Genomic DNA, 22,766 nt, shown 5'->3' with positions numbered 1-22,766 from the left:
TCTGGAGCCAGTTGATATATAAAAAAAAGTTTTGGCCTGGAATACCCCTTTAAGGTATATTTTTAAAATACCTTTTCCTCTATGGAGTGTCATATTTACATCTCAGAAACTAGTCTATGAGCTCACTCTATGACATCCATATACCATAAAAGGGAGTTTTGACAGGGGTGTCAACCCTTTTATGATTTGTCGCCTTTTATCACAACATAGCTTTAAATAAAAAAATTTGCCAATTCATTTCTTGCATAACTGTACAGAGGTAGGAGTATTGTGTTTTTTTTTTTTTTTTTTTTATTGAATTTTTTATTAAATACAAAGATACAAATCTGCTACAAAGACATAGATCTAAAACTGCTAACATGGCAACAGCTGCCACTAAGGGGCGCTTAGGAGCTTACTGCATACTTGCATAATAATACAGTGGTGTACAAAACCATACAATGCTTTCATCTATAAATGACTTGACCTGGAATTTAACAATCTTTATTATAGTTTCCTTGAGTTTTAACAATTTAAATTTTGTTCATAGTAAAGCTGGAGAAAAAAAAATAAATGTATTTAAGCAAACACCAAATAGAAGATAAATGCTCTCCTACTTCCTACTACTACCAAGAACAAAGTTGTGAAAATTACTTTTGAGGGTTTTTTAAGAGATTGCTGACTTTTTAGCCCATGCTCTCATTCCTTCTATACAAACTCTCCAACACCATTGCTGCAAAATACAGACAATGTGAGATGGAAACTGAACTTTACCTCTGTGTGGTTTGGGCTGCCTGGTAATGAAAATCATTTTGACTGCGTAATTCAATCAAATGTTCATTTGTTCTAAACATTCTTTCAAGTGGAAGGAAAATATGTCCTATTGTGAACATCTTGAAAATGTGTTTTTAATCCTAATTTTATGTGAACAGCAGTTTATAATAACATCTTTTTTCTGCAAGTGGAAACTGCAAATGAAGGATATAGATTTTGTTGCCAGTATCTCCTTTAGGCAAAGTCCACACATACTGGAAAAAATATGCTGCACGTGTATCTGTACATTCATAATAAATCCACAGCAAAATCTGAAAGTGTAACATGAGGACTTTGATGCAGATTCACAATTTCATTCCCTCTACACTGAAAGTGGTAAAGCCGCAGTTAAATTCTGCTACATAATTGACATGCTACAGATTAAAAAATCTTCAATATGCTAAAAGGGTTACACGGGGAGCAAAAAAAGGTATTATCTCTTCATGTGTGTCAAATCCCGCCAGCTCCTGTTAACATGTGTCCAATCCTGAACGCTTCCGTTAACATGATCCCTTCCCAATCCCCCCAGTGCCATTCTATTCCCCATCCCCTTGTGCCATTTTAACTTCCAGTGGCGGCACCCAGTTTGCAGCCTGTCAAAAAGGCTGGGTCTGCGGTGCGGGATCGGCAGAAATAGTGCCTGATTACATGTTTTTCATTGGGTCCTGTGGGCCCCCATGCCAATGCAGGGCCCAACCACCACTTTAACTGTGATGTAGATACACATTAGGCAAATTAATTAAATAAATATAAACAGAAAACATTGATGTGAAAGTAGCGTAGTTTAACCCCTTCATGACCCAGCCCATTTTCACCTTCAGGACCTGGGCATTTTTTGAAAATCTGACCACTGTCACTTTAAACATTAATAACTCTGGAATGCTTTTACTTATCATTCTGATTCCGAGATTGTTTTTTCGTGACATATTCTACTTTATGTTATTGGTAAAATTTCACAGATATTTGCATCCTTTCTTGGTAAAAAAATCTAAAAATGTCATGAAAATGTGGAAAATTTAGCATTTTTCTAACTTTGAAAGTCTCTGCTTGAAAGGAAAATGGATATTCCAAATAAATTACATATTGATTCACATATACAATATGTCTACTTTATATTTGCATCAAAAAATTGACAAGTTTGTACTTTTGGAAGACACCAGAGGGCTTCAAAGTTCCGCAACAATTTTCCAATTTTTCTCAAGATTTTCAAAATCGTACTTTTTCAGGGCCCAGTTCAGGTTGGAAGTGGATTTTAAGGGTCTTCATATTAGAAATACCCCATAAATGACCCCATTATAAAAACTGCACCCCCCAAAGTATTCAAAATGACATTCAGTAAGTGTTTTAACCCTTTAGGTGTTTCCCAGGAATAGCAGCAAAGTGAAGGAGAAAATTCTAAATCTTCATTTTTTACACTCGCATGTTCTTGTAGACCCAATTTTAGAATTTTTACAAGGGGTAAAAGGAGAGAAATCACCCTAAAATCTGTAACCCAATTTCTCTCGAGTAAGGAAATACCTCATGTGCGTATGTAAATTGTTCGGTGGGCGCAGTAGAGGGCTCAGAAGGGAAGGAGCGACAATGGGATTTTGGAGAGTGAGTTTTTCTGAAAGGGTTTTTAGGGGGCATGTCCCATTTAGGAAGCCCCTATGGTGCCAGAACAGTGGACCCCCCCCACATGTGACCCCATTTTGGAAACTACACCCCTCATGGAATTTAATAAGGGGTGCAGTGAGCATTTACACCCCACTGGCGTTTGACAGATATTTGAAACAGTGGACTGTGCAAATGAAAAATTTTATTTTTCATTTTCACAGACCACTGTTCCAAAAATCTGTAATACACCAGTGGGGTGTAAATGCTCACTGCACCCCTTATTACATTCCATGAGGGGTGTAGTTTCCAAAATGGGGTCAAATATGAATATTTATTGTTTTGCGTTTGTCAGAACTGCTGTAACAATCAGCCACCCCTGTGCAAATCACCTCAAATGTACATGGTGCACTCTCCCTTCTGGGGCTTGTTGTGCACCCCCAGAGCACTTTGCGCCCACATATGAGGTATCTCCGTACTCGGGAGAAATTGCATTACAAATTTAGAGGGTCTTTTTTCCCTTTTACCTCTTGTGAAAATGAAAAGTATAGGGCAACACCAGCATGTCAGTGTAAAAAATTTATTTTTTTACACTAACATGCTGGCGTAGACCCCAACTTCACCTTTTCATAAGGGGTTAAAGAAGAAAATACCCCCAAAAATTTGTAAGGCAATTTCTCCCGAGTACGGCGATGCCCCATATGTGTCCCAAAACTGTTGCCCTGAAATACGACAGGGCTCCAAAGTGAGAGAGCGCCATGCGCATTTGAGACCTAAATTAGGGATTTGCATAGGGGTGGACATAGGGGTATTCTATGCCAATGATTCCCAAACAGGGTGCCTCCAGCTGTTGCAAAACTCCCAGCATGCCTGGACAGTCAATGGCTGTCCGGCAATACTGGGAGTTGTTGTTTTGCAACAGCTGGAGGCTCCGTTTTGGAAACAGTAGCGTACCAGACGTTTTCATTTTTTTAGGGGAGGGGGGCTGTGTAGGGGTATGTGTATATGTAGTGTTTTTTACTTTTTATTTTAGGTTAGTGTTAGTGTAGTGTAGTGTTTTTAGGGTACAGTCACATGGGCAGAGGTTCACAGCAAGTTTGCCGCTGGGAGTTTGAGCTGCAGCGCAAAATTTGCGCCATCTCAAACTTGCAGCACTCACTGTAAACCTCCGCCCATGAGAGTGTACCCTGTACATTCACATTGGGGGAAGGGGGCAAACATCCAGCTGTTGCAAACTCCGAGCATGCCCTTTGGCTGTCCGTGCATGCTGGGAGTTGTAGTTTTGCAACAACTGGAGGCACACTGGTTTGGAAACACTAAGTTAAGTAATAAACTTTCAAGTGTTTTGCAACCAAACTTAGTGTTTCCAAACCAGTGAGCCTCCAGCTGTTGCAAAACTACAACTCCCAGCATGCATGGTCTGTCAGTGCATGCTGGGAGTTATAGTTTTGCAACAATTGCAACAGCTGGAGGCACTGAGGTAGGAAGCGGACAATGTTTCCCAACTAGTGTGCCTCCAGTTGTTGCAAAACTACAACTCCCAGCATGCCCAGACTGCCCAGGCATGCTGGAAGTTGTAGTTCGGCAATATCTGAAGGATCAGATGTTGCCGAACTACAACTCCCAGCATGCTTGGGCAGTCTGGGCATGCTGGGAGTTGTAGTTTTGCAACATCTGGAGGTCCACAGTTTGGAGACCACTGTATAATGGTCTCCAATCTGTGCTCTTCCAGATGTTAGAGAACTCCCAGCATGCCTGTACAGACTGAGCATGCTGAGATTTGTAGTTTTGCAACATCTGGAAGAGCACAGAGTGGAGACCATTATACAGTGGTCTCCAAACTGTGGACCTCCAGATGTTGCAAAACTACAACTCCCAGCATGCCCAGAAAGCCAAAGGCTGTCTGGGCATGCTGGGAGTTGCAGTTTTGAAACTCCCAGAGGCAGCAGTGAGATCGCTTTACGGCGATCTCACTGCTGCCGGAAACTCACCACCGTGACGCAGCGCCGCCGGGACCTCCTGGAGGACGCCGCTCGCGCCGGGACCGCTTGGGACACCGCATGGCCAGGTAAGTGACGCCGGGGGACGGGTCAGGGACACTTAGCAGAGCAGTGTGTGTCCAGATCCCCGTGATCAGGAATCACACACCGCGCTGCTAAGTATTCTGATAGCGAAACGCTGCTATCAGCTACTCAGATTTGACTAGCTGATAGCAGCGATCGCTGGATGAACCCCCCCCCCCCCCGTGGTCGCATGGTAAGATGGCTGGCTATCAGTGATAGCCACCATCTTACCGGGCGCTGCGGGGTGCCGTGAGTAGCGGCAAAAATGTTCATGACGTACCTGTATGTCATGGGTCGGGAACACCTTGCCACTCATGACGTACAGGTATGTCATAGGTCGGGAAGGGGTTAAGGATACGAGACTACTGAGCAATCATGGAAAACTAGTAATTTGATATTACGCTGTGAATATTAATACCCACAATATAATTTAAAGGGGTACTCCGCTGCTCAGCATTTGGAACAAACTGTTCCGAACGCTGGAGCCGGTGCCGAGAGCTTGTGATGTCATAGCCTCGCCCCCCCATGACGTATGGGACTTGCATTGAGGGGGCTGGATGTGATGTCATAAGGGGGCGGAGCTATTAAGTCACGTACTCCCGACGTTCCAGCGTTAAGAGCAGTTTGTTCCATTTAATAATGGACTGAGCAAAGCATTTACAGCACACTATTAATAGTTCCCCTTTAAACCTGGCAAATGAATATGGCAAAACAACCGTAAATGGAAAAAACAATTAAACATTAATCTGCGCACCAGAATAGTTTCATATGAACTGCAGTAACCTTAGCTATTGATACACTGCTCTGCCTCATCCACACTAAGCACCAGTAAAATAAACAAAAGGATTTAAAACTAGATATACTTTTTCATGTAGTTAAACATTATATTAATATATGCTGCACATTTATATAATCCCACAGACATGTGCTAGTTATGTCTCAATCTTCTGAAAATTCCAAGTAAAATAAGGGATTTTGGCCCAAGCCCAGGAATAATTCAAATGCATATATATATATATATATATATATATATATATATATATACAGTGGTCCCTCAACATATGATATTAATTGGTTCCAGGAGAACCATCATATGTTGAAACCATCATATGTCGAGTACATATGTCTATGTAAAAATGGTAATTGGTTCTGGGGCCTCGGAACCATTGTATGTTGAATACATATCTCTATGGGAAACTGCCAATTGGTTCTGGGATGACCATTGTATGTGGAGTGTATGGGGAGTGTTTAACAAACCAGGGTGCCTCCAGCTGTTGCACAACTACAACTCCCAGCATGCATGTACAGCCATTGACTCTTCAGCGCTTCTTCTTTATTGTATACTCACATAAACATACAGAGGGAGATGGACATGCAGGGGGGAAACAGCTAGGCGGCAACAGCAGCCGTTTCACACGATACTTGTGCTTCTTCTGGCCTCATAGCAGATATAAATAACGATACATATAAACAGGTGAGAAATCAAATCCATCCAATCACCAATAGTTAAAAAATACACCACGTGACTAACAACATCAAGGAAAGGAGGTACCTTATACACTATACCTATAACGTCTGTGCATATGGATAAAAACAAATATACCTATTTTAAAACATACTAAAAACACACTGCCATCTCTAATTTATCGTTTAGTACAAGAGGACCTGTTGCATAAGTTTTCAAGATCCAGTATGTTTCTCGTTGCAATAGTCTTTCATCGATCATGACTCCTGATTCAGCATATACTCTTTCTATACCCACAAAAATGCTGAACCAGGAGTCATGATCGATAAAGGACTATTGCAAAGAGAAACATACTGGATCTTGAAAACTTATGCAACAGGTCCTCTTGTACTAAACGATAAATTAGAGATGGCAGTGTGTTTTTAGTATGATTTATAATAGGTATATATATGTTTTTATCCATATGCACAGACGTTATAGGTATAGTGTGTAAGGTACCTCCCTTCCTTGATGTTGTTAGTCACGTGGTGTATTTGTTAACTATTGGTGATTGGATGGAATTGATTTCTCACCTGTTTATATGTACCGTTATTTATACCTGCTATGAGGCCAGAAGAAGCACAAGTATCGTGTGAAACGGCTGCTGTTGCCGCCTAGCTGTATCCCCCCTGCATGTCCATCTCCCTCTGTATGTTTATGTGAGTATACAATAATGAAGAAGTGCTGAAGAGATCCTGGTGAGTTGCTGACTTTGCTTTGTTCTGTTCTTATCATGTTTCATGGATTCTAAATAGTCACACCACTCTTATCAAGAAGCAGTGATCCGGCAATACGGAGTCCATCAAGGACTTAGCAGTGCCGAGCTATTCTCTATTTGTATCTACTAAACTATATTATAGCAGACACGCTGATGTCATGGCCAGAATCCCTAATCCCGGGCTATCACCTTAAATAACAACATGCATTCATGTTTGTTCCTCTATGTAGTGCGAAACAGCAGATCAGATGACCCTCATTCTCTAGTGGAAATGCCATACATGTCTCAGATAGGAATATAAGGGAAAATTCACATACAGAATGGTTGCTTGCAGATTTGATGCTGTGTTCCATGATTTAGTTACACTGAGGACTTACATAGCATCAAATCTGTAAATGTACACTAAAGGCAAACTGTAAAAACTGGTGTTGAACCTGGTGCAGGGGGTGATGCATGTCACAATGATTCTAAGAGCACCAAAAAGAGCCTGGTAAATTTACACTGCCTTCTTTAGGCCTGGACTAAGCATACCAAAATTACAGTTTTATGAGATCTTTTGACAGCTATGTCTTTCTGAACTACTGACAGCCATGTCTTTCTGAACTACAACACAAAAAATGTGTGAACCCCAGAAGATGGCCTTAAAATATGCAACTGTATGCCTGAACAGTTTTATATGGCTGCAAAAAAACAAAACAAAAAAAACACCACAAGGTAAACATTTTCCTTGTATTGAAAAGTAGGCACCCCCCCTATTTTAAGCTCTGCTATTTCTGTGTCAATTAAATAATGGGAGGCCAATACAGATTCAGGGTAAAAGCTAAATACAGAAATGCCCTTACTTTATACCATAAAAACCTGCTGACAGGTGAGCTTTAACACACCGTGACATACTGGTATGTCATGGTAGCTTGAAAGCATTCAAATAACTAAAATAAAATAGATAAAACATTGTTTAGAAATTGCAAATCTAGACAAATTAATATGCTCTATAGACCTATAGCATTAGACATGAATATATTGCACAGGGGTCTAGAGAATAAATAACCAAAGGAGTTTAAAGCTATTTTTAAATCTGCTATTTTTAAATTACCTGTGGTGAACCAGAGTATTCTATGTGGAATGATAATCGGAACCATTAGCCTATTACATTAAACCACAAGTATTTATTTTGTAAGTTAATTGAAGCTCTAGTTGTAAGCCACTGTAATTGTGATAATAGGAAATTGTCTCACAGTGAGTATTCTAAAGCCAGCCAACACTTCATGGAAACAATAGTACGAACTCCATTTACAGAATACAGGATGCTCTATTGTGCGTAAACACTGGAGCCACACTTTAGGCAGCATTAAGCCAGAGTTGGCTTCCTTTTTAACTCCTTAAGGACTCAGCCCTTTTTCACCTTAAGGACTGAACCCTTTTTTGCACATCTGACAACTGCTTTCACTGTTTATTCTGATTTTTTGTGACATATTCAGCTTTATGTTAGTGGTAAATTTTCGTCAATACTTGCATCAATTCTTGGTAAAAAAAATTTAACAATTTGAGGACAAATTATAAAAATTTGCATTTTTTTTTACTTTGAAACTCTCTGCTTATAAGGAAAATGGACATCCCAAATAAGTTCTATATTGATTCACATATACAATATGTCTACTTTATGTTGGCATCATAAAGTTGACATGTTTTTACTTTTGGAAGACATCAGAGGGCTTCAAAGTTCAGCATCCATTCTCCAATTTTTCAAAAATTTGTAACCCAATTTGTAACCCAATTTCTCTCGAGTAAGGAAATACCTAATATGTGGATGGTAAGTGCTCTGTGGGTGCACTAGAGGGTTCAGAAGGGAGGGAGTGACAATGGGATTTTGAAGAGTGAGTTTTTCTGAAATGGTTTTTGGGGCACATGTCACATTTAGGAAGCCCATATGGTGCCAGAAAAGCCAAAAAAAAAAAAAAAAAAACAACAACAACATGGCACACTATTTCGGAAACTATACTTCTCAAGGGGTACAGTGAGCCTTAACATCCCACAGGTGTTTGATCACATTTGGCTTTTGGAAAGCAAATTTTGCTGAAATGGTTTTTGGGGGGGATGTCGCATTTAGAAAGCCCCTATGGTGCCAGAAAAGCAAAAAAAAACCCACATGGCAACTATTTTGGAAACTACACCCGTCAAGGAACGTAACAAGGGGTACAGTGAGCCTTAACACCCCATAGGTGTTTGTAGACTTTTCGTTAAAGTCGGATGTGTAAATGAAAAATTTTTCTTTTTCATTAGTTTGCTAGTTTAGGAGGGGTAATAGGAGAAAATGCCCCCCCCCAAATGTGTAACCCCATTTCTTTTGAGTATGGAAATACCCCATGTGTGGACGTCAAGTGCTCTGCTGGTGCACTACAATGCTCAGAAGAGAAGGAGCGCCATTTGGCTTTTGGAGAGAGAATTTAGTTGGAATAGAAGTGGGGGCCATGTACGTTTACAAAGCCCCCCATAGTGCTAGAACAGTGGACCCCCCACATGTGACCCCATTTTGGAAACTACTCCCCTCACAGAATTTAATAAGGGGTGCAGTGAGCATTTAAACCCCACTGGCATTTGACAGATCTTTGGAACAGTGGGCTGTGCAAATGAAAAATTAAATTTTTCATTTTCACGGACCATTGTTCCAAAAATGTGTCAAACACCTGTGGAGTGTAAATGCTCACTGCACCCCTTATTACATAATGTGAGGGGTGAAGTTTAAAAAATGGGGTCACATGTGGGGGGGGTCCATTGTTCTGGCACTATAGGGGCTTGGTAAACAAATGGGGCCTTCAATTCTAGACAAATTTTCTCTCCAAAAGCCCAATGTCGCTCGTTCTCTTCTGAGCATTGTAGTTCACCCGCAGAGCACTTTACATCCACATATGGGGTATATTCTTACACAGAAAAAATGGGGCTACAAATTTTGGGGGGCTTTTTTTCCTTGTGAAAATGAAAAATTAAGGGTAACACCAGCATTTTAGTTCAAAAATAATTATTTTTTTCATTTTCCCATCCAACCTTAACAAAAATTTGTTAAACACCTGTGGAGTGTTAAGGCTCACTATACCCTTGTTACATTCCATGAGGGGTTTAGTTTCCAAAATGGGGTCACATGTGGGTATTTATTTTTTTGCGTTTATGTCAGAACCACTGTAAAATCAGCCACCCCTGTGCAAATCACCAATTTAGTCCTCAAATGTACATAGTGGCTCTCACTCCTGAGCCTTGTTGTGCGTCCGCAGAGCATTTTACGCCCACACATGGGGTATTTCCGTACTCAGGAGAATTTGCGTTACAAATTTTGGGGGTCTTTTTTTTCCTTTTACCTCTTGTGAAAATAAAAAGTATGGGGCAACACCAGCATGTTAGTGTAAAAATGTTTTATTTTTATACACTAACATGCTGGTGAAGACCCCAACATTTCCTTTTCATGAGGGTTAAAAGGAGAAAAATCCCCCCAAAATTTGCAACCCAATTGCTCCCGAGTACGGAAATACCCCATATGTGGCCCTAAACTGTTTCCTTGAAGTCAGGGCTCCAAAGTGAGTGAGCCCCATGCGCATTTGAGGACTAAATTAGGGATTGCATAGGGGTGGACATAGGGGTATTCTACGCCAGTGATTCCCAAACAGGGTGCCTCCAGCTGTTGCTAAACTCCTAGTATGCCTGGAAAGTCAGTGGCTGTCTGGAAATGCTGGGAGTTGTTGTTTTCCAACAGCTGGAGGCTCCGTTTTGGAAACACTGCCGTACGATACATTTTTAATTTTTATTGGGGCAGTGTATGTAATGTTTTACCCTTTATTTTGTGTAGTGTAGTGTTTTTAGGGTACATTCATACAGGCGGGGGTTTACGGTGAGTTTCTCACTAGGAGTTTGCGCTGCGGCGGAAAATTTGCCGCACCTCAAACTTGAAGCAGGTTGTTTCAAGACGACTTTTATTTATTGCATTTATGTTTAGGGTACTAGCACCCTCTCATGACTAATACTGCACCTTTTAAAGCAAAAAATATGGCACACCTAGGGCACACCAGTAGAAATGACTCTCAGGGTTCATATTACAGTTACATACAAATATTAATTGTTAGCAGAAAACGTCCAATGTACAATCTACATCGAAACTAGCTTCTGCCTCTCCCTCTGGGAAGTCCAGCACAGAATCACTTGGAGACAAGCTCAAAAGCAATGGAAAACCAAGGAAAAGTTCCAGCTGGAAGTCTTGCATAAAACTTTGTCTTTATTAAGAAGATTACAGTAGTAGTTTCCACAAACTCAGAGGTACGTGTTGCTCAGAATCTGACTCCTTTCGGTGAGAATAGATCTATCACTAAAATGTTCACACGGAAATGCTTCAGATCCTGAGAAACATGTACCTTTAAGTTTGTGGAAACTACTATTTTAATCTTCTTAATAAAGACAAAGTTGTATCCAAGAATAAGTAAAGGGAAGAAAAAAGGTGCTCTCCTGGTGTGATATCGTCAGGTAAACCCTTCAATAATAATGAATCAGAGGCTTACCAGACAGTGTTCTGCTGAAGGCACAACATCAAAAAATGCCCGTAGACTCACAGTGCAGACCTGGGATAGATCAGCTGCCGCGGTGTCCTCCCTGGGTCTGGCTGGATCCCCGTTGTAAGCAATATGAGTGTCTGGGAATGGCAAGTGGTCCGCAAAAAAAGGGGGCGATATCCAACAGCGCTTGATCTCTAATGTAGGAAGAATAACAATACTAGCCATAGATCTTTTTTAAAAAGAACTAGGTAGTTTATTCCATAGTTGTATCCAAGACTTCCAGCGGGAAATTTTCCTTGTTTTTGCATAATTATTAATTGTTTGACCTACTACAATATGCAGCAATTCTTTTAAAGGTTACAATCCTTTGCATCACTTTTTCATTGTTTGCTTCCAGATTACAAAATGAAGCAACTATTAGTTCGATACGTCAGTCAGAGTCTGATGTCTCATTGTTAGAGATAGCAGCAGAGAAGAGGTTACAAACAATCTCAGATAGTAGACAGGGGGGGTACAAAGACCTTGGTGGACAGCCCACAAAGGCCAGAAAGAGAGAAAGAAAGCAGATACAAGTCAGTTTTCTGTGAATCTTATAGGCTGTGTACAAGTATAGATAGAAAATAGAGCTCATAAAGCACATTGTAGCGGCTGTAGAAGCAAACATAATCAAACCTTTAATAAAGATTTTATTAGCACAATTCTGATTGGTTGGGGGCATAAACTTTATTCATTAACTTTCATTATACTTTTGTTGGTGGGGTGCAGGAACAGGGAGAAAAAAGTAAATACACCATTTGATATAAGTGCTACTGTATATTAGTACATTAAGGCATTACCAAATATGTATTTTTTAAAGTTGACTATTAACAAAAGGAAGAAAAAAAAAACATTAAAAGAGTACCTGTCATCACAAAAAACTTTTTATATGTTGATGATTAATGTATTAGAAACAACTACAGCCAATACCCCAGTAAGGGGCCCAGGCCCCCGCTGCACCCCCCTGCAGAAGCCTCTGCACAGATGCAGAAGACAGTTGTCTCCTGCTTCTGTACCTCCGCCAGCCACATCATTCAACCCCCTCCTTCCCTGATCCCCCCCTGTGCCACTTTATTTCCCCTGTCCCAAAACATCCCCCCTCTTTTACCCCCTGTGCCCCATAATTTCCTCTTGATCCCCCAATGTGCTATTTCATTCCCCCTTTATTACCCTCTGTGCAAATTCATCACCCCCTCTTTCCACCCCCTGTGCCATTTCATTCCCCCTTTATCCCCCTGTGCCATTTTATCCCCCTTTATCCCTCTGTGTCACTTCATAAAAAGGGGGGTAATGAATTTACACAGAGGGTAATAATGGGGGACTGAAATTCCACAGGCAGATCAAGGGTAAATATTGTGGCACAGGGGGTAATGGGGGAATAATTTGTCCCAAGGCATGGGGGAATAAGGTGGCACAGGGTATAAAGGGGGGATGAAATGATACGGGGGAGGGATAAGGGGTGATTAAACAGCACTAGGAGATTATACTGTGATATTGCTTTTTATTATGTTTTATAGGTAATGGGTGTGAGTACAGAACAGTATTCGGTCATTTAGAAAGATTTTTGAGCCTTTTTTCTAAATAAGTGACATCTCTCAATAGCGGACACTTTTAATTCCCTGTGAGTGTCTGCTATTGGGAGATTCTACTGTATTTATTTTGAATTGTAAAAACTGACCACTAGGGGTCTCCCTACATGTCCCAGCCGCAAGTCTCTCATAGAGTTCAGACTCAAGCATGAATCCTAACTCTCAAAGTGCAGCCTGGACACTGACGAGCACAGTGCAGCTCCCTGCCTGTCAATCAAATAGACAGGAGCGAGTGATGTGCACGCTGCATGGCGCACCTCAGCTAAATTGAACACTGCCTGCAGTAAGCAAGTTTTGAAAAAGGATTATGAAGGAAAAGAAAATTTGCGCGGGGCAGGTAATGAAGAGGGCAATATACGAGCAGCATAATTAGAGATGAGCGAATCGAAGTTGACGAACCTGAATTCGTTATGAATTTCATGAAAAATTTGATTTGCTATGAATACGAATATCGCCGCGATTCTATCGCGCAAATCGCTTAATTAAACTCCATTTACAGCGTTCCAGGCTATTGGGGACCTAAGATGGCGGATCCACATGTGAGTACATGGGGCAGGGAATTATGGGAGGGCGGGAAACAGCGGCGGGAATGAAGGTAGGCGGGCTGACCCTGAATCACATGTGAGATGCAGCCTATCAGTGTTCACGGACCCATGTGATGTCACAGCCCCTATATAATCAGTGGCCATCTTGCCTCTCTTCATTTAATCTATGCACTCAGATGGAGAGGACGGGACTGCGTGTGTGTGAATAGCTCATACCACAGCGTTACACTGCAACTGCTAGTCACATCAGCATTAGGGAAAGGCAGGAGTGCAGAGTGCTGTTACACTGAGAAGGATCATTGATTGCTAAACCTCCTATTCACGTTATTGAGCATTGCAGCAGAAAGGGGCAGATAGCTGTCAGCTGCCTCATACAGATCTCCAAGCTGCCTGAACTTTCTGAAGCATCTTATCTCCTCATTGTTCATCCCAATTGAGTTTATTTTTGTTTGCTCCACAAAACTTCTGCTGCTCAGAACTGTGTGATAGAGTGCAATTTAGGGTTTAATCCCTGGATTTTTTTTTTGTGGTGCTGCACTGTTGGGTCCTGCTGCTGTTCAGAAATACGTGATTGTTCAGTGGACTGTAGTGCATTTGCACCATTTTGTACCTGTTAATCTGTCAAGGGGATGGCTACATACTGTGCAAGTCTAAACAATACTATTTACCGGCTGTTTTTTTTTTTAACAGTTATTTCTGCGTATAGTTACGTATATATAATTGCCCTCTTCAGTGTTTTTTCTGCTAATTGGCATATTACTGCCCTCATCAGTGTATACCGCATACATACATCCAAGTATTGTACCATTTAGTACCTGTTAAGCTGTCAAGGTGCTCCATCCTGTCAAAGTCCAAACAATAGTATCAACCGGCTGGTGTATTACAAAAATACAGAGTTTTTTCTGCTAATAGGCCCTCATCAGTGCATACCGCATACGTACATCCAAGTATTGTACCATTTAGTACCCGTTAAGCTGTCAAGGTGCTCCATACCGTCAAAGTCCAAACAATAGTATCCACCAGCTGGTGTTTTACAAAAATACAGAGTCTTTTCTGCTAATAGGCCCTCATCAGTGCATACCGCATACGTACATCCAAGTATTGTACCATTTAGTACCTGTTAAGCTGTCAAGGTGCTCCATACCGTCAAAGTCCAAACAATAGTATCCACCGGCTGGTGTATTACAAAAATACAGAGTTTTTTCTGCTAATAGTTAGGCATATTACTGCCCTCATCAGTGCATACCGCATAGGTACATCCAAGTATTGTACCATTTAGTAGCTGTCAAGGTGCTACAAACCGTCAAAGTCCAAACAATAGTATCCACCGGCTGGTGTATTACAAAAATACAGAGTTATTTCTGCTAATAGTTAGGCATATTACTGCCCTCATCAGAGCATACCGCATAGGTACATCCAAGTATTGTACCATCTAGTACCTGTTAATCTGTCAAGGGCCTACATACTGTTCAAGGACAGCCGTAAGTAATCACCTGCTGCTGTTCTAGACAAATACTGTTTAAAGAGTAGTGTAGCGTATTGTAATACCCTCATAAACGCACTAAGTATGTCAGGCAGAGAAGTGCCAGGACGTGCACAGAGGAGTGGCAGAGGCCTAAATACTTCAGGCAGAGTTGGCAGCAGACTTGGGGTGAGTGGCAGCAGGAGTCGCAGCAAGAGGCCTGAGCTCCCGTTATCAGCCAGCGGTCGTGTCTCCACCAGCAATCCATCTGCCATCGTCGATTGGTTAACACGCTCATCCACATCATCACAAGTGACATCTGACACCCCCAGTCAACAGACGGTGGGTTCCTCAGACACAACCCTCAGTTGGCATGGCCCGGGAGCAGTCCGTGTCCTCCCATTGCCTTTGTCCTATGCTGTTCCCTCTCCTAAAGAAGTATCTTATGCTGTGGGTTCAGCTCCACTATTTACTGAGGACGATCCAATAGAGGACAGTCAGCAGCTACTGGACAGCCAAGAAGGGGAGGAGACATGCGCCGCTTGCTCCGTAGGCAGCCAAGTAGTGATGCGGAGAGTGACGTGGTAGGCGGTGTTGCAAGTGTTCAGGGTCCTGAAGCAGACACTGTTGGGGAACCTGAGGAGGACATCAGTGACGTGCACACAACTGTTGATGATGATGAAGCCGATTGCAATTGGGAGCCGGGTGCAGAAGGGGCTTAATCATCATCAGGAGAAGAGAGTTGCAGGTTGCCCTTGAGGCAGCAAGGCGGTAGCACGGTTGGCAGTCAGCGTCGTGGCAGTAGTGAAATTCAGGAGCCAAACGTGCCCGGGGGAGACCACCTGCTTTGCGGCAGCCTACCTTTCCGGGAGTTAGTAGAACATGGGTTCCTGCAGACCGGCGCCAGTAGCAGTCAATTAGTGCGGACTGCGGGTGGGAAAATCAGCTACTCGGCGGTGTGGAAGTTTTTCATAAGGCATCCGGAGGAGGTTCACGTAGCCACATGCATGATCTGTCAGCAGAAGGTGAAGCGTGGCCAGGGTCCCAATGTCGGCATCACGGCCCTGCGTCAACACATGCTTCGCCACATAAAGGGGCCTGAGAGAACCATGGCTCCGATGTAGTGGTCCAGCCTGCTGCAACACCCAGTGGCCATCCGCTCCCTCCTTCATCCAGCCAAGGCTCCACCACCGCAGCCGAAGGGAGCTGTGTGTCAAACCCTCCTTCTGTCGCTTCTGCTTCTCCCGCTTTTAGTCAGCCATTCCGCCAACAATCCATCGGCGAAGCCATGTCCAAGAGACAACAGTATGCGGCCACTCATCCAACGGCGCAGAAGTTAGGGGACAGATCAAAATCCCTCTCTCATGGGCTCCCCTTTTTATATGTGTGTCCTTTTTATTATATATTACAAGTGGTTTTATCTGCTGTCTTACTTATCATCTCACTGTTTTTAGACCACAATCATCCTGATCACCACTATTTATTATTTATTTTCCATTTGTTTTGTACTCTCTCATCCAGATGGTTTGAGTTTCCATTGATGTATTTTTGATATTCTATGTATATGTTTCTTCTGTAGTTATGATTGTGGACCTGAGGAAAGCGCCAGCAAGCGCCGAAACGCGTTGTCCTGTTTTTACTTTCTTGACTTCTTTTTTCAATAAAAGTTAGTCCTGCATAAGTGCTGGCTCATACCGTTTCTTGACTTCAACCATCGCCATCTGACAGTAGCGCTTTCAACCCCCCCCCCATTTTTTACTCCTCCCACTTTGCATCTCATCAGAAAGGATTTCACTCTTTAGATATCCTCTCGGCTACCTCCAGTCAAAACGAGAAGCTCGAGTTTCCTCCTCAGACCCTGATACAAGCGGTACCTGTTCAGGGACCTGAGGCTCGAGAGCTGAAGAACCCCGCAGCCCACCACTCTGACTTACTGCTACATAGGCCCAGTAAAGGTACCTGACTCTGAAGAAAATCCTCAAAGGACTGTCTTATCTCCGCTTCCTCCTGGAGGGACGAATTCAGCTTCCAATAACCTTTTCCCATGCGTTCACCCCATTTGCAAAACATCCTGAAAATGGCAAGGAAACTGTGCATGCACTTCAGCCACTCGTACACCGCCAAGCACACCTTCCATGAGCTGCAGCGTCAGAATGGTATCCCACAACATAGTCTTATTTGTGACGTTGCCACACATTGGAATTCCACCCTCCATATGTTGGACAGACTGTACGAACAAACAAAAGCCATCACCGATTTCTTATTGATCCAAGCAGATAGGAGTACTCCCCTGTGTAACTTCAATGTGAACCAGTGGCAGCTCATGCGTGACACTTGCCGTTTTCTGAGGCCCTTTGAGGAAGCCACATTATTTGTGAGTCGCCTGGATTACGCCATGAACAATGTAATTCCACTCCTACATTTCCTACAACAAATGATTGAAACCATGGCTGGTCACGGCAATGGAGACGTTGCGGCTACATCTCAAGGCTACATGAGCCCTGTGGGGGCTGAACTGGAGGAGGAGGATGATGACGGGCAGAGTGGAGCACAGTTTAGGTTGGATGAGATGGCCGGTGTTTCTAGTCTTCGGACAGGAGAGGAGGAGCAGGACCAGCCAGAGGAGCTGGAGGGTTATGAGGAAGTTGAGACAGTGGACCAAGACATACCGTGGCAGTATGCAGTGGAGATGGAGGAAGGTAGTCCCTCCGAGTCACTGGCGCAAATGGCACGATGCATGCTCAGTTGCTTGCGTAGTGACCCCCGAATTGTCAAAATTCATCAGCGGGATGACTTCTGGATCTCCACCTTATTAGACCCTTGCTACCGTCCCAAAATGGGGGCCTTTTTTACACCCACTGAGAGGGAGGACAAACTGACCTACTACAGAGACATTCTACGTAGTCAGTTGGCTGATGCCTATCGGCCACATGGTCCATCCACTCGCAGGTCTGACTCGGGGGGCCCTCTGCGCTCACCTTCCAATGCCATGGCTGCTGGGGAGGGGTGGGAGGAACAGTACCAGCTCAATCAGCAGCAGCCTGAGTCTACAGTCGCTGATGAGTAGCTGTCTTCACCCACATAGTGAAGCAACTCATCAGCAGCAGGTAGACATGGAGCAGGACCTGAACCAGCAGGTGGTGGCATACCTTGACATGGCCATGCCAACAACCACTGAAGATCCGTTGGACTTCTGGGCAGCCAAACTTGATTTATGGCCACAACTAGCAGAGTTTGCCCTGGAAAAGCTGTCCTGCCCGGCCAGTAGTGTTCCATCAGAGCGGGTGTTTAGTATGGCCGGGGCCATGGTCACCCCAAGGTGAACTCGTCTGTCCACCAAAAATGTGGAGAGACTGACGTTTGTCAAGATGAATCAGGGATGGATCAGCCAGGATTTCCACCAATGGATGGATTCTACCAATGCCAGATGCCTCAGAGTAGATTGACCAAGCTGCTACACCAACATTTGCCAATTATGGTTGGTTATGAAACCCTCTTGGGTTATCAATCAGGGTTATGGAACCCTGTTTGGTACTGCGATTGCCTGCTCCCGACTCATCCTGTGTCTTTCAGGAACTACCTGCCTCACTGATGCTTCTGTCCTTGGGCCTTCAATTTTGGGATGTTTAGCAGTAGCTAAATACATGCTTAATGCAAATTTCAACATTCATCTCTAAATGTAAGGGGTTGGTTAGGAAACCCTCTTGGGTACTGCGATTGCCTGCTCCTGGCTCATCCTGTGTCTTTCAGGAACTACTTGCCTCACTGATGCTTCTGGCCTTGGGACTTTAATTTTTAGAAGTTTAGCAGTAGCTAATACATGCTTAATGCTAATTTCAACAATGATCTTTAAATTCTCGGCGCTCTGCTAGGGCCTTCTCCTACCTGCCGGGGCCGATCCGAGGACCTCACGAAACCATCCAATCGGTAGTAGAGACATGCGGTGTGTACAAAGGGCAGGGACTTAATGAACCCGAGCTTATGACTGGCGCTTAGTTGTGATTCTTCTTTCCTGGCAAATAATTGCATTCCCTGATCCCTATTGCGAAGGGGGTTCAGGGGATTACCCGCACCTGTCGGTGAAAGATAGACACACGCTGGTCCGTTCAGTGTAGCGTGCGCGTGCAGCCCCGGACATCTGAGGGCATAACACACCTGTTATTGCTCGATCTCGCGAGTGATCGTGCAATGTAAGGGGTTATTAAAGCCTCTTGGGTACTGCTGATGCCTACTCCTGACTTCTGTGTCTTTCAGGAAGTACTTGATTTCCTGTTGCTTCTGGGCTTGGGCCTTTAATTTTAGGATTTTTGAAATACATACATACATGCTTAAGTAAATTTTCTACATTTATGGTGCAATGTATGGGGTTATTAAACACTCTTGGGTAGTGTTTTTTTCAAATTTTCTGATAATTATCACAGTAATAAACTTGAATTTTCCACAATAATAACCATTACACCATTGAACGATTGTTGCGTGTGATTTTTTAAGTAAAATTTTTAAAAATACGCAGAGGTATGAACTCTGCTTGTTTATTTCATGAAAAATTATTTTATAGAAGAATGTCCTTTGGTGGTCCACCGTCCTGCATTATAGAGTCTTCTGGACTCTTGGATATGCGCTTGTTCTCAAACCAAGGTACAAAAAACAAAAATGGCCGGTCAGGGCTATGGAGACGTTGCGCCTACATCTTACGGGCACATGAGCCCTGTGGGTGCTTGTGAGATTAGGTCCTTTGTACTCACACGGCTGGGTCCGGGACACAAATTTTGATTTAAATTTCAAATAAAAAAATCACACATTTCAATGGTCTCCTCATGCTGCAGCCAACTCCAGGCTGCGTCATTCTGGTAATATATAGAGAGCACTCGCTGTCCTAAATTTTCGTAAAAATTTTTCGTCAAAAATGTTTGTGTTTTTTATTAGGGATTGTGAAGCTTTGGTGCGTACTCATGCATCAGCCAACTCCAGCCTGTGTCATTCAGGCAATATAAGGTTTACTGATGGCGCTGCTGGGCCTGGGTCTGGGAATTAAAATTTTTCTCATAGGTAGCACACGCTATCCATAAGTCTTCTTCATAAATTTCTACAATTGTTGTGTTTTTTTTTGAGGGATTGTGAAGCCCTAGTGTGTACTCATGCATCAGCCAACTCCAGGGTGTGTCATTCATGCAACATATAGGTAGAACCCGCTGTCCTAAATATTCTTAAAATTATTTTAAAAATGGTTGTTTTTTCTTTGGGATTCTGAAGCCCTGGTGTGTACTCAATGCTGCTTCCTGCTACTCTCTGTCAGCCCGTTGGTCCTGCGACAGTGTGCTACTCCGCCTCCACATCCTCCTCTGTGTCTTAAGCCCCACTGCCCAGACAAGTCTCAGTGGCCCTTCCATGGGTGCAGGTCACAGCAGTGTCACGCTGTTCTTCACATGGTTTGCCTTGGCGAGAAGTCTTGGAAACAATGGCCGGTCAGGGCAATGGAGACATTTATCCTAAATCTCACGGCCACATGAGCCCTGTGGGGGCTTGTTGGATTTGGTCCTTCGTACCCACACGCTGGGGTCCGGGACACGCAAAGGTTGTTTTAAATTTCAAATTAAAAAAATGATGGCGCGCCTGGGTCTGTTAATTTCAAATTGTCTCATGGGTAGCACTCGCTATCCAAAATCTTTTTCAAAAATTTTTTAAATTGTGTTTTTTTTGGGAGAGATTGTGAAGCCCTGGTGTGTACTCGTGCATCAGCCAACTCTAGGCTGTGTCATTCAGGCAATATATGGGTTGCTGATGCCGCTGTGCGGCCTGGGTCTGGTAATTTCAAATTTTCTCATAGGTAGCACCCGCTATCCAAAATCTTCGGTTTAAATTTCTTAATTCATCTTTTAATCTTAGGGATTGTGAAGGCCTAGTGCATACTCATGCTGCTGGCAACTCCGGGCTGTGCCATTCATCCACTATATGGTCTCCTCATGCTGCCAACACCTCCATGCTGTGTCATTCAGCCACTATATGGTGTCCTCATGCTTCAGCCTCATCCAAGCTGTGTCATTCAGCCACTATATGGTGTCCTCATGCTGACAACATGTCCATGCTGTGTCATTCAGTCACTATATGGTGGCCTCATGCTGCCAACATATCTATGCTGTGTCATTAAGCCACTATATGGTCTCCTCATGCTGACAACACCTCCATGCTGTGTCATTCTGTCACTATATGGTGTCCTCATGCGGCCAACACCTCCATGCTGTGTCATTCAGCCACTATATGGTGTCCTCATGCTGACAACATGTCCATGCTGTGTCATTCAGCCATTTTATGGTCTCCTCATGCTGACAACACCTCCATGCTGTGTCATTCTGCCACTATATGGTGTCCTCATGCTTCATCCAAACTGTGTCATTCAGCTACTATATGGTGTCCTCATGCTGCCAACATCTCCACACTGTGCCATTCAGCCACTATATGGTGTCCTCATGCTGCCAACATCTCCATTCTGTGTCACTGAGCCACTAAATGGTGTCCTCATGCTTCAGCCTCACCCAAGCTGTGTCATTCAGCCACTATATGGTGTCCTCATGCTGCCAACACCTCCACATTGTGCAATTAAGCCACTATATGGTGTCCTCATGCTGCCAACACCTCCATTCTGTGTCATTGAGCCACTATATGGTGTCCTCATGCTTCAGCCTCATCCAAGCTGTGTCATTCAGCCACTATATGGTGTCCTCATGCTGCCAACACCTCCACACTGTGCCATTCAGCCACTATTTGGTGTCCTCATGCTGACAACACCTCCATTCTGTGTCATTGAGCCACTATATGGTGTCCTCATGCTTCAGCCTCATACAAGCTGTGTCATTCAGCCACTATATGGTGTCCTCATGCTGCCAACACCTCCACACTGTGCCATTCAGCCACTATATGGTGTCCTCATGCTGCCAACACCTCCATTCTGTGTCATTGAGCCACTCTATGGTGTCCTCATGCTTCAACCTCATCCAAGCTGTGTCATTCAGCCACTATATGGTGTTCTCATGCTGCCAACACCTCCACACTGTGCCATTCAGCCACTATATGGTGTCCTCATGCTGCCAACACCTCCATTCTGTGTCATTGAGCCACTATATGGTGTCCTCATGCTTCAGCCTCATCCAAGCTGTGTCATTCAGCCACTATATGGTGTCCTCATGCTGCCAACACCTCCACGCTGTCATTCAGTCACTATATGGTCTCCTGACACTGATGCCACCACCAGGCTCTGTCATTGTGCTGCTGTGCGGCAGTGATTCTAAAAGCGATGCCGGTAATCTGCATGTTATTCTGAATAAAAGTATTATTTCACTAACCCAGCACACTCCATATGCGTTTTAGAACACAGCAAAGTGTTCTATACTCCTATAGAGGCTGTATTTAGGCTAGAAATAGCCTTTTTTAATATAGATTCGCCGCGAAAAAATTTGGATCAAAACAAACTTTTCCGGAAAATTCGGCAAATCGGCCGAATCGAATTTTTGAAAAGTTCGCTCATCTCTAACCATAATATAAAGTGCAAGCCCCTATGATAGATTTGGTGCAGTTTCTGCTTGTATGATCCAGTTGTGTCATGGACTATTATTTACTGGCTTATTATATAAAGTCCTACATCATAAAACTTTATAAAACATTATCAGCATCAAAAGGACACAGGATACCAAATGCAACTCCTACCAAACAGTTTGAGTCACTCAAATCACCCTTACACATCGATTTATCGAACTAAAAGCGGAACACTGGTTAGTATTTTTTCTTAACCATCTGACTCAGGCTGGTGGAAAATAGAAAAATAGAAAAAAAAACCTTTCTTGCTCCCTTATCACCAGTGACTGGCTAAGTGGGCAATATATTTTGCTGAAATCAACCACAGGCAGTGCTGAACACTGGGACCTGGCTCCATATGAA

At 43.2% G+C, this 22,766-nt stretch overlaps 1 protein-coding gene across 7 annotated transcripts in view; it reads right to left on the bottom strand.

Annotated features, from left to right (window-relative positions):
• WDR27 (WD repeat domain 27) overlaps nucleotides 1–22,766 on the bottom strand; it is a 421,522-nt gene that overhangs the window by 149,737 nt on the left and 249,019 nt on the right. The window lies entirely within an intron of this gene.

The sequence above is a fragment of the Hyla sarda genome, chromosome 3 (genome assembly GCF_029499605.1).
Source record: "Hyla sarda isolate aHylSar1 chromosome 3, aHylSar1.hap1, whole genome shotgun sequence".
In the NCBI taxonomy this organism is placed as follows: Eukaryota; Metazoa; Chordata; class Amphibia; order Anura; family Hylidae; genus Hyla; species Hyla sarda.
Note: the sequence above shows the minus strand (reverse complement) of the source record. Positions and strands in the feature narration are given on the sequence as shown.